Source organism: Physcomitrium patens, chromosome 11 (assembly GCF_059467195.1).
Source record: "Physcomitrium patens ecotype Gransden chromosome 11, ASM5946719v1, whole genome shotgun sequence".
NCBI classification, from domain to species: Eukaryota; Viridiplantae; Streptophyta; class Bryopsida; order Funariales; family Funariaceae; genus Physcomitrium; species Physcomitrium patens.
In genome coordinates, this window is record NC_143420.1 from 10,033,782 (window position 1) to 10,047,050 (window position 13,269).

Genomic DNA, 13,269 nt, shown 5'->3' on the forward strand with positions numbered 1-13,269 from the left:
ATTATTGAGTTCAATAATTTTTAAAAAATAATAGAATTTAAGAAAAACAATTAGTTGCCTAAATTACAGAAAAAAATATACTATATTATAGATATTGTTACTTAATTAATTATATTTTAGAGCAATTTATTAATTAATATCATCTCTTACAAGAAAATATTAATAATTAAAGGTTATTAATTACTAGAAGTGGTAATAGACCAAAAACTTATTAGCTTGTCTCATCTTGCAGTAGAGAATAAATCTCCACTTTATATTAGAAGCCGTGTTGTTAATATGAATTGAGTAGTGAATACAATGCGCATTTGCAAGATTATTAAACTTTACAAATTAGGACTTTCTAGTTATACCATTTACATGAAGTTATATAGAAGAATTGAACAATTTCTAAGAGCTTTCATTTGCAAAAAGATCACAGTGGAGCTCAAAGATGACAATAATGACTATGTTGGAAAAGAACTTTTTGGTAGTAAGATCATTGTTTTTTCTCCAAAGTCAAGTACTTTTGACCAAAAGAAGAATATCTTGATTGATAATGTTGCATTCTATGGAGCAATAAGCAAAAAAACATACTTCAATTGCATGGTATCAAAAAGATTTGATATACATAATTTTGGAGCAAAGATTCTTGTAGAAGAAGTTGGAGATTACAAATGAGAATACATGATTGGTGGTGTTGTAGTTTTTAATAAGATTGGCAAGAACTTCATTGCATGAATAATTGGAGTTGTTGGATATGTACTTAACAAAGAAGGCATCTTCTCTTCAACATGCAACTTGGAGTTAACTGATTTGAAAGAAGATATGGATAAAGAAAATATCATGATTCTTAGGACTTTGTTTCAACAACATCAATATTATACTAAGAATCAAGTTGATGGAGAATTTAAAGCCAACAACTTGATGTCTTGCTTCTAAGCTTCATCGAGATGTTTTCTTACAACTACAAGCTTGTGATGAAGGAAATTAGTCTTGCTAAGGCCTTGCAATCTAAGCTACTTGCTTCTATCTTAGCTACTATGTAGCTCAACCATTTGTGTAGTCTTGTCTTGCCTAAACATGTATAAGTGTTAACTTAAAGTTACATTTTGTCTTCTTTTTTTCTTTCTAAAAATGATAATAAGTTTAGTTTAATAAAATAAGTAAAAAGTTAATATACTAATATAATCTAAAAGTCAAAGTTATAAATTAAATATTAATAGTTATAAATTAAATATTAATAGTTAAAAAAAATAGTATTAATATAAAAAAATTTAATGCAACTACAAAGAAGGAAGAAATATATCAATTTAATCAATGCAAATAATAAAAAAAATTATTGTTACTACTAAGTAAGTCTTCAAAATTATAGAATTGAGATGTTTTAGACTTTATACTATATCTTAATATAAATTCAACCAATTTTTATTTTATATTCAAAGGCCATATCAATCAAATTTAAAATACCGCATCATATAAAAATATTAAATAAAAATGAGTTAAATAATACAAAACAATGTTAAAAATCCTACTTTTATACTTATTTTTAATATATTCTATAAAAAGAATATTTATTACAAAGTGATCTTTGTAGTTTATTTAGAAATATTACTAATTAAATCATGTGGTATAAGAATTTTGTAATAGAAAATCATATAAATTTAATTGCATAAATATGAATATGTCTTAAATAATAATTCTTTTATCATGGCTAAAAAAACATATAATGTCAATTTCATATTTTATTTTTAAAAATCAAAGTATAAAACATTGTGATTGAATCAATCTAAGATTCTTAACTAAATCTTCTTTAAATAGAAAATAAATCATATAGGTACCTACAAATAGAAGAATTTTTAGGAACATAGTCCTTAGACCTTTCTAGAGACAAGTTTCTAGAACCTTCTAAAAAGAAGTCTCTAGAAACTTCCAGAAGATTCCTTGAATATTCTCTTAGAATATTCTTTAAAGATTCTCTAAAGATTCTTTGAATATTCCCTTAGAAGGCTTTAGAAGATTCTTAGAATATTCTAGTAGATTCTAGGAAGTTACTTGAGAAGCTTCCTAGCTCTTGGGTAGTTGTTCGAGAAGCTTCATAGTTCTTGAGAAGCTTCTTGATGCGCTTCCTTAGAACCATAGGCCAATAGTATATATAGGAGTCGAGGCTAAAGAGTTCTTTAGTCTCGACAACACATCTCTTGAAGCTCTAGCTCAATTCTCTTGGCGTTGCTCTTGTACTCATCTGATAATCTAGTTCTTGTCATTTCTTCTTGAACTTCTTGTTTAGATTTCTTGTTTGTATTTTTGGTCCGTGACAGTTTGTCGAGACTACCTTTATCTTAATATCAGAGCTGAATCCTTCTTGTTTGAGAGCGGATTACCCCTCTTCTTGAAGGTATTCTAGCGCTTTACGGGTTGCGGATTACCTTCCTCTAAACTGATATTTTCTCAATCACAATATTAGAGCTTAGTTCTTTGAGGCAGAGAGTGGACTACCCCTTTCCTTGGAGATACTTGAGCGTTCTAAGGGTTGCGGATTACCCTCTCTTGGACTGATATTAATTCCTTCTTTTTGTTTAGCATAGCTAGTAAAAAAGACTGTTAACATCGATTTCAGAGCTTTGCCTTCTTGATAGAGTGCGGATTACCCCTCTTCTCGAAAGCATTGAGGCATTTTTAGAGGTTGCGGATTACCCTCCTCTAAAACTGAAATCGTTTAGTGTTTTTTTTTCTTTTCTCCGAGAAGGTTTTAGTGACAGGTAGTGCTACAATTTTCTCCAAGAGACTTAGCAATTTCTTCTTCTCTCAAAATTTTAATCCATCTATTCTCTAAATATGGAAGTAGACCAGGTCATAGACAGTGCATCTCCACAAGTAGACAATAGAGTGGCAACTCTTGCAGATCTTCAAGCTCTTATGAATAGTGTACGAAAGGAGATTGCATTTTTTTGCAATCCAAGTAAAGAACCTCAAATTGATCTAGTGACTGAAGAAGCTAGACGCGAAATTCATAGCCTACAACAAGAGATTATTCGACTGAGAGAAGCAAGACATGTGTCACATACGACCCCTATGGATACTTCAAGGATTAGTACGAAAGAACCAAAAGCGAGTATGCCAGACAAGTTTGACGGAACAAGAGCCAACTTCCAAGGTTTTGTGCAACAAGTACGGCTTTACCTACGCCTATACCCTTCTCGTTATCCGAATGGATTTACCCAGGTTGCTTTCATAGGTACTCTTCTATCAGGAAATGCTCGCTCTTGGTTTGTTCCACTATTGGAGAAGGATTTTCCAATATTATACGACCTAGAGGCTTTCATAGAGAGACTTACTGCTGCGTTTGGAGATAGCGATCGAGAAAGAGTGGCTGAAAGAAAGATACAAAATCTGCGACAAAGATCACGTTCTGCTGCAATCTATGCTGCAGAATTTCAACAGCTTACATGTGATCTTGATTGGAATGATAAGGCGTTCATGACACGATTTCGATATGGACTGAGAGATGATGTCAAGAACTTATTGATCACCATGCCTAAGGCGGATACTTTAGAAGAACTTATATCTCAGGCAATTATTTGTGACAACCGCCTCTTTGAATTACAACAAGAAAGACGATCAGGCTGGAGAAATGATGGAGAATTTGCTACATTTTCAAAAGGTCCAGAGAATCACTCCACAGATCCTGAATCCATGCAAATTGATGCGGTACGTTTCAAACCCCTCACAGCTGAGGAAAGGAAGCGACGGTTTGAACAAAACTTGTGTTTATATTGCGGAGAAGCGGGCCATAAAGCTGTAGATTATCGAAAGAAACAGAAGCCTCAAACAACAAGACTCAGGAGTACAAGCATATAGGAAAACAACGACGCCCAGCCACAATAGGGACCGTGCGGCTGGACATCTCAACATCCAAAATTAATCAAAGTCCCTTTCTCTCAGCTCAACATTCAGATTGTTTTATGGTACCTTTACATCTGGGTATTCAAGAACTACAAGTCGATGCTTTATTAGACTCGGGTGCATCCGCTTGCTTTATAGATGAAGAGTTTGCCAAGCTTCACAATATTTCTCTTGTAAAGAAACTTAAGCCTGTCCATGTAGAAGTCATAGACGAACGACCATTGTCTTCGGGCAATGTTATCCATGAAACTAAACCATTGAAGGTACGTCTTGAAAATCATGAGAGCAATATTGTGTTTAATGTTATCAAGACCCCTTCATGTCCTATCATTTTGGGACTATCTTGGCTTGATAGATATAATCCATTGATAGATTGGAAGTTGCGGAAAGTGACATTTCCAACAAACTCCTTGAAGGTGGAATCTGCCAAGACAATGTCTAGAAACAAATCCTTGTTTATAGGTGCAAGGGCTTTCATGAAGGAAGCCAAGCAAAATATACCTCTTGTCATCTTCGCAACTCCGACTCGAGAAGATGCAACTCTGACTTTGGTTATTCCAAAGCAGTATGAAGAATTCAAAGATGTCTTTGAAAAGAAGAATGCTGATATGCTGCCAGAGCATCGACCCTATGACTGTGCCATTGAATTGCAAGAAGGAGCACAACCACCTTTTGGACCAATCTACAATTTATCGCAGACGAAGTTGACTGAGTTGCGGAAGTACATTGACGAGAATCTAGCCAAGAACTTCATCCGTCATTCGAAGTTGCCAACTGGGGCACCAATCTTATTTGTGAAGAAGAAGGATGACTCACTACGGATGTGCGTGGACTATCGAGGTCTCAACAAGGTGACAAAAAAGAATCGCTACCCACTGCCTTTGATCTCTAGTCTTCTAGAACAACTTGGGCGTGCAAGGATCTTTACAAAGATTTACCTAAGGGGAGCTTACAACCTTGTGCGAATTAAGGAAGGAGATGAATAGAAGACAGCGTTCCGAACAAGGTATGGCCATTTTGAATACAATGTCATGCCATTTGGTCTTACTAATGCTCCAGCGATCTTTCAACACATGATGAATGACATCTTTCGAGAGCATCTAGACGATTTTGTTGTCATCTATCTAGATGATATTTTGATATTTTCTAAGAACGAGGAAGAACATGAGAAGCACGTTCGTCTGGTACTCAAAAAACTACGGGAGCGAGGACTCTATGCCAAATTGGAGAAGTGCTTATTTCACCAAACTGAGATGGAATTTTTGGGATTCATCGCGACTACGAAAGGCTTGAAGATGGATCCAAAGAAGGTGGAAGCAATCATGTCTTGGGAAGTTCCGAAGACGATTAGGGACGTACAATGTTTTCTTGGATTTGTTAACTACTATTGGATCTTCATCAAGAATTATTCTCAAGTTGCTGCCCCCCTCACTCGGTTAACATGTAAGGACAAGCTCAAATGGGGACCTATCGCAGAAAAAGCATTTCAAGATTTGAAGATGGTATTTACTACAGCTCCAATCTTGGTACATCCGGACTTTACAAAGGCCTTTTATTTGGAGACAGATGCTTCGGATTTTGCTTTGGGAGCTGTACTTTCACAGATGGGCTTAGATGAGAAGCTCCATCCAGTTGCGTTCTATTCTCGAAAATTCTCTGCTGCTGAGATCAACTATGAGATCCACGATAAGGAACTCCTTGCTATAGTAGATTCTTTCCAAGAGTGGCGCCACTTTCTCGAAGGAACTGCACATCCAGTGACTGTATATACGGATCACAAGAATTTGGACTATTTTATGTCGGCTCGGGTTTTGGATTAGCGTCAAGCTCGGTGGAGTATGTTGCTATCCAGGTTCGACTTTGTTATTACTTATCGGCCTGGGAAGCAACAAGGATTGTCCGATGCATTATCAAGGAGATCATATCTCGCGCCAAAGGCTGGAGATGCAGCATTTGATCAATAGTGCACGACATTGTTGAAGCCAGAGAAATTTCGGCTCAACGCAGCTATTGTACCAATTGATGCTGACTTCCTCGACTAGGTACGGGCCGCAACCATTGAAGATTCTCTAGCCCTTGATATCAAGCAACATGCTAGTGATGATAAATTCAAGATGGAAGGAGATCTAGTATATTTCGAAGAGCGGTTGTATATCCCAAAAGGGCCAACACGACTCTGAGTTCTTCAATCTCGTCATGACTTTCCAGCTGCGGGACATTTTGGATTCAATAAGACCTTGGAACTTATTTCCCGCGATTTCTGGTGGCCTCAAATGTGGAAGGATGTGAAAGATTTTGTTGTATCTTGTGACATTTGTTCAAGATCCAAAAACCCTCGACATCGGCCTTATGGACTTCTACAGCCATTGCCTATTCCGCGCCGACCATGGTCTTCGGTTTCCATGGACTTTATTATGGATCTACCACCATCGAATTCATTTGACAGCATTTTTGTTGTCGTAGACCGGCTTACAAAGATGGCGCATTTTGTCCCTTGCAAGAAGACATCGTCAAGCGAAGACACAGCAAGACTCTTTCTTGATAATGTGTATCGATATCATGGTCTACCAAATGATATCGTATCGGATCGAGAAACCTAGTTTGTGTCAAAGTTTTGGAAATCTCTTTTTGAAATATTGAAGGTGGATATCAAGCTTTCTTCGGCATTTCATCCTCAAACGGACGGCCAAACAGAACGGATGAATCAAGTTTTAGAGCAATATTTACGTTGCACCATCAACTATCAACAAGATGATTGGGTCGCATATCTACCGCTAGCCGAGTTCGCATATAACAACACCCTTCATGCGTCAACTCAACAAACGCCATTCTTTTCCAATTATGGATACCATCCAAAGCTTGACTTATGGAGTTCGTCAATGATTAACAATCCGGCAGCTGAAGGATTGGTGAAGGAGCTTTCGCAGCTTCAAACTACATTGAAGCTTCAATTGCAAACTGCCCAAGAATCTTACAAGGCGTCCGCGGACAAATTTCGGAATCAGGCACCTAAATTCACGATTGGAGACAAAGTTTGGCTGCTTCGACGAAATGTTAAGACCAAGCGGCCATGTGATAAATTGGACTATCGGAGATTGGGACCATTTGTTATCCAGAAGCAGATCAATCTTGTAGCGTATCGTCTGGAGTTACCAGCTACTATGAAGGTACATCCTATCTTTCATGTTTCTTTGTTGGAGCCTTATCGAGAATCGTCTTTTCTTGGAAGAGTACAATGTCCACCACCTAGCATAGAAATAGAGAACCACGAAGAATACGAGGTGGAAAAGGTCCTGGATTCACGGCAAAGACGGGGTAAATTAGAATACTTTGTACATTGAAGCGGTTACGATATTAATGAACGAACATGGGAGCCGGCCGAAAATCTCGCGAATGCGCCACAAAAGGTACAAGAGTTTCATCGATGATATCCTGAGAAACCCAAGCCGGTTCGACGATAGCTTCTTACTGAAGCTTGCTCATCCAGAAAACAGAAAAGAGGAGAGAGCACCACCAAAATTCATAGTTGATGTAGTCATTCTCTCCAAGATAGCGTAGAACTTTGTTAGTAGCCCAAGTTTATTCTTATTGTTTTAGCCTTTGAATATGGATAGCCAAGATACTACACTTGTCATGTCATCTCAAGCAACTAGCTCACGAAGACGACCGCGAGATGAAGAACCGCTTGCACCACGACAACGTCGAAGGATTCCGAGCAACAGATCACTGGTGATTGTATTTGAGGTCGAGCCTGCCTACAATGGTCAGCCAGAAGGAGTGTTTGCAGGACAATTTCACAATGAAGACACAGAGGTTCATGCTTGGTCAGAAGTTGAAGGCGTGGGCCACTACCGTTGGCTTCAAGGACCATTGAATCACTTGGCTCGTGAACAACAATTGGAGTTCATAGCAGAGGTTATGCGACAGATCTTCATTTTCTTGCGTTGGTATTGACTGACGATAACATTGCTTCTCGGAGACCTCGAAGCTAAAGGAGGAGGTGATGTTAGGGACATAGTCTTTAGACCTTTCTAGAGACAAGTTTCTAGAACCTTCTAAAAAGAAGTCTCTAGAAACTTCCAAAAGATTCCTTGAATATTCTCTTAGAATATTCTTTAAAGATTCTCTAAAGATTCTTTGAATATTCCCTTAGAAGGCTTTAGAAGATTCTTAGAATATTCTAGTAGATTCTAGGAAGTTACTTGAGAAGCTTCCTAGCTCTTGGGTAGTTGTTCGAGAAGCTTCATAGTTCTTGAGAAGCTTCTTGATGCGCTTCCTTAGAACCATAGGCCAATAGTATATATAGGAGTCGAGGCTAAAGAGTTCTTTAGTCTCGACAACACATCTCTTGAAGCTCTAGCTCAATTCTCTTGGCGTTGCTCTTGTACTCATCTGATAATCTAGTTCTTGTCATTTCTTCTTGAACTTCTTGTTTAGATTTCTTGTTTGTATTTTTGGTCCGTGACAGTTTGTCGAGACTACCTTTATCTTAATATCAGAGCTGAATCCTTCTTGTTTGAGAGCGGATTACCCCTCTTCTTGAAGGTATTCTAGCGCTTTACGGGTTGCGGATTACCTTCCTCTAAACTGATATTTTCTCAATCACAATATTAGAGCTTAGTTCTTTGAGGCAGAGAGTGGACTACCCCTTTCCTTGGAGATACTTGAGCGTTCTAAGGGTTGCGGATTACCCTCTCTTGGACTGATATTAATTCCTTCTTTTTGTTTAGCATAGCTAGTAAAAAAGACTGTTAACATCGATTTCAGAGCTTTGCCTTCTTGATAGAGTGCGGATTACCCCTCTTCTCGAAAGCATTGAGGCATTTTTAGAGGTTGCGGATTACCCTCCTCTAAAACTGAAATCGTTTAGTGTTTTTTTTTCTTTTCTCCGAGAAGGTTTTAGTGACAGGTAGTGCTACAATTTTCTCCAAGAGACTTAGCAATTTCTTCTTCTCTCAAAATTTTAATCCATCTATTCTCTAAATATGGAAGTAGACCAGGTCATAGACAGTGCATCTCCACAAGTAGACAATAGAGTGGCAACTCTTGCAGATCTTCAAGCTCTTATGAATAGTGTACGAAAGGAGATTGCATTTTTTTGCAATCCAAGTAAAGAACCTCAAATTGATCTAGTGACTGAAGAAGCTAGACGCGAAATTCATAGCCTACAACAAGAGATTATTCGACTGAGAGAAGCAAGACATGTGTCACATACGACCCCTATGGATACTTCAAGGATTAGTACGAAAGAACCAAAAGCGAGTATGCCAGACAAGTTTGACGGAACAAGAGCCAACTTCCAAGGTTTTGTGCAACAAGTACGGCTTTACCTACGCCTATACCCTTCTCGTTATCCGAATGGATTTACCCAGGTTGCTTTCATAGGTACTCTTCTATCAGGAAATGCTCGCTCTTGGTTTGTTCCACTATTGGAGAAGGATTTTCCAATATTATACGACCTAGAGGCTTTCATAGAGAGACTTACTGCTGCGTTTGGAGATAGCGATCGAGAAAGAGTGGCTGAAAGAAAGATACAAAATCTGCGACAAAGATCACGTTCTGCTGCAATCTATGCTGCAGAATTTCAACAGCTTACATGTGATCTTGATTGGAATGATAAGGCGTTCATGACACGATTTCGATATGGACTGAGAGATGATGTCAAGAACTTATTGATCACCATGCCTAAGGCGGATACTTTAGAAGAACTTATATCTCAGGCAATTATTTGTGACAACCGCCTCTTTGAATTACAACAAGAAAGACGATCAGGCTGGAGAAATGATGGAGAATTTGCTACATTTTCAAAAGGTCCAGAGAATCACTCCACAGATCCTGAATCCATGCAAATTGATGCGGTACGTTTCAAACCCCTCACAGCTGAGGAAAGGAAGCGACGGTTTGAACAAAACTTGTGTTTATATTGCGGAGAAGCGGGCCATAAAGCTGTAGATTATCGAAAGAAACAGAAGCCTCAAACAACAAGACTCAGGAGTACAAGCATATAGGAAAACAACGACGCCCAGCCACAATAGGGACCGTGCGGCTGGACATCTCAACATCCAAAATTAATCAAAGTCCCTTTCTCTCAGCTCAACATTCAGATTGTTTTATGGTACCTTTACATCTGGGTATTCAAGAACTACAAGTCGATGCTTTATTAGACTCGGGTGCATCCGCTTGCTTTATAGATGAAGAGTTTGCCAAGCTTCACAATATTTCTCTTGTAAAGAAACTTAAGCCTGTCCATGTAGAAGTCATAGACGAACGACCATTGTCTTCGGGCAATGTTATCCATGAAACTAAACCATTGAAGGTACGTCTTGAAAATCATGAGAGCAATATTGTGTTTAATGTTATCAAGACCCCTTCATGTCCTATCATTTTGGGACTATCTTGGCTTGATAGATATAATCCATTGATAGATTGGAAGTTGCGGAAAGTGACATTTCCAACAAACTCCTTGAAGGTGGAATCTGCCAAGACAATGTCTAGAAACAAATCCTTGTTTATAGGTGCAAGGGCTTTCATGAAGGAAGCCAAGCAAAATATACCTCTTGTCATCTTCGCAACTCCGACTCGAGAAGATGCAACTCTGACTTTGGTTATTCCAAAGCAGTATGAAGAATTCAAAGATGTCTTTGAAAAGAAGAATGCTGATATGCTGCCAGAGCATCGACCCTATGACTGTGCCATTGAATTGCAAGAAGGAGCACAACCACCTTTTGGACCAATCTACAATTTATCGCAGACGAAGTTGACTGAGTTGCGGAAGTACATTGACGAGAATCTAGCCAAGAACTTCATCCGTCATTCGAAGTTGCCAACTGGGGCACCAATCTTATTTGTGAAGAAGAAGGATGACTCACTACGGATGTGCGTGGACTATCGAGGTCTCAACAAGGTGACAAAAAAGAATCGCTACCCACTGCCTTTGATCTCTAGTCTTCTAGAACAACTTGGGCGTGCAAGGATCTTTACAAAGATTTACCTAAGGGGAGCTTACAACCTTGTGCGAATTAAGGAAGGAGATGAATAGAAGACAGCGTTCCGAACAAGGTATGGCCATTTTGAATACAATGTCATGCCATTTGGTCTTACTAATGCTCCAGCGATCTTTCAACACATGATGAATGACATCTTTCGAGAGCATCTAGACGATTTTGTTGTCATCTATCTAGATGATATTTTGATATTTTCTAAGAACGAGGAAGAACATGAGAAGCACGTTCGTCTGGTACTCAAAAAACTACGGGAGCGAGGACTCTATGCCAAATTGGAGAAGTGCTTATTTCACCAAACTGAGATGGAATTTTTGGGATTCATCGCGACTACGGAAGGCTTGAAGATGGATCCAAAGAAGGTGGAAGCAATCATGTCTTGGGAAGTTCCGAAGACGATTAGGGACGTACAATGTTTTCTTGGATTTGTTAACTACTATTGGATCTTCATCAAGAATTATTCTCAAGTTGCTGCCCCCCTCACTCGGTTAACATGTAAGGACAAGCTCAAATGGGGACCTATCGCAGAAAAAGCATTTCAAGATTTGAAGATGGTATTTACTACAGCTCCAATCTTGGTACATCCGGACTTTACAAAGGCCTTTTATTTGGAGACAGATGCTTCGGATTTTGCTTTGGGAGCTGTACTTTCACAGATGGGCTTAGATGAGAAGCTCCATCCAGTTGCGTTCTATTCTCGAAAATTCTCTGCTGCTGAGATCAACTATGAGATCCACGATAAGGAACTCCTTGCTATAGTAGATTCTTTCCAAGAGTGGCGCCACTTTCTCGAAGGAACTGCACATCCAGTGACTGTATATACGGATCACAAGAATTTGGACTATTTTATGTCGGCTCGGGTTTTGGATTAGCGTCAAGCTCGGTGGAGTATGTTGCTATCCAGGTTCGACTTTGTTATTACTTATCGGCCTGGGAAGCAACAAGGATTGTCCGATGCATTATCAAGGAGATCATATCTCGCGCCAAAGGCTGGAGATGCAGCATTTGATCAATAGTGCACGACATTGTTGAAGCCAGAGAAATTTCGGCTCAACGCAGCTATTGTACCAATTGATGCTGACTTCCTCGACTAGGTACGGGCCGCAACCATTGAAGATTCTCTAGCCCTTGATATCAAGCAACATGCTAGTGATGATAAATTCAAGATGGAAGGAGATCTAGTATATTTCGAAGAGCGGTTGTATATCCCAAAAGGGCCAACACGACTCTGAGTTCTTCAATCTCGTCATGACTTTCCAGCTGCGGGACATTTTGGATTCAATAAGACCTTGGAACTTATTTCCCGCGATTTCTGGTGGCCTCAAATGTGGAAGGATGTGAAAGATTTTGTTGTATCTTGTGACATTTGTTCAAGATCCAAAAACCCTCGACATCGGCCTTATGGACTTCTACAGCCATTGCCTATTCCGCGCCGACCATGGTCTTCGGTTTCCATGGACTTTATTATGGATCTACCACCATCGAATTCATTTGACAGCATTTTTGTTGTCGTAGACCGGCTTACAAAGATGGCGCATTTTGTCCCTTGCAAGAAGACATCGTCAAGCGAAGACACAGCAAGACTCTTTCTTGATAATGTGTATCGATATCATGGTCTACCAAATGATATCGTATCGGATCGAGAAACCTAGTTTGTGTCAAAGTTTTGGAAATCTCTTTTTGAAATATTGAAGGTGGATATCAAGCTTTCTTCGGCATTTCATCCTCAAACGGACGGCCAAACAGAACGGATGAATCAAGTTTTAGAGCAATATTTACGTTGCACCATCAACTATCAACAAGATGATTGGGTCGCATATCTACCGCTAGCCGAGTTCGCATATAACAACACCCTTCATGCGTCAACTCAACAAACGCCATTCTTTTCCAATTATGGATACCATCCAAAGCTTGACTTATGGAGTTCGTCAATGATTAACAATCCGGCAGCTGAAGGATTGGTGAAGGAGCTTTCGCAGCTTCAAACTACATTGAAGCTTCAATTGCAAACTGCCCAAGAATCTTACAAGGCGTCCGCGGACAAATTTCGGAATCAGGCACCTAAATTCACGATTGGAGACAAAGTTTGGCTGCTTCGACGAAATGTTAAGACCAAGCGGCCATGTGATAAATTGGACTATCGGAGATTGGGACCATTTGTTATCCAGAAGCAGATCAATCTTGTAGCGTATCGTCTGGAGTTACCAGCTACTATGAAGGTACATCCTATCTTTCATGTTTCTTTGTTGGAGCCTTATCGAGAATCGTCTTTTCTTGGAAGAGTACAATGTCCACCACCTAGCATAGAAATAGAGAACCACGAAGAATACGAGGTGGAAAAGGTCCTGGATTCACGGCAAAGACGGGGTAAATTAGAATACTTTGT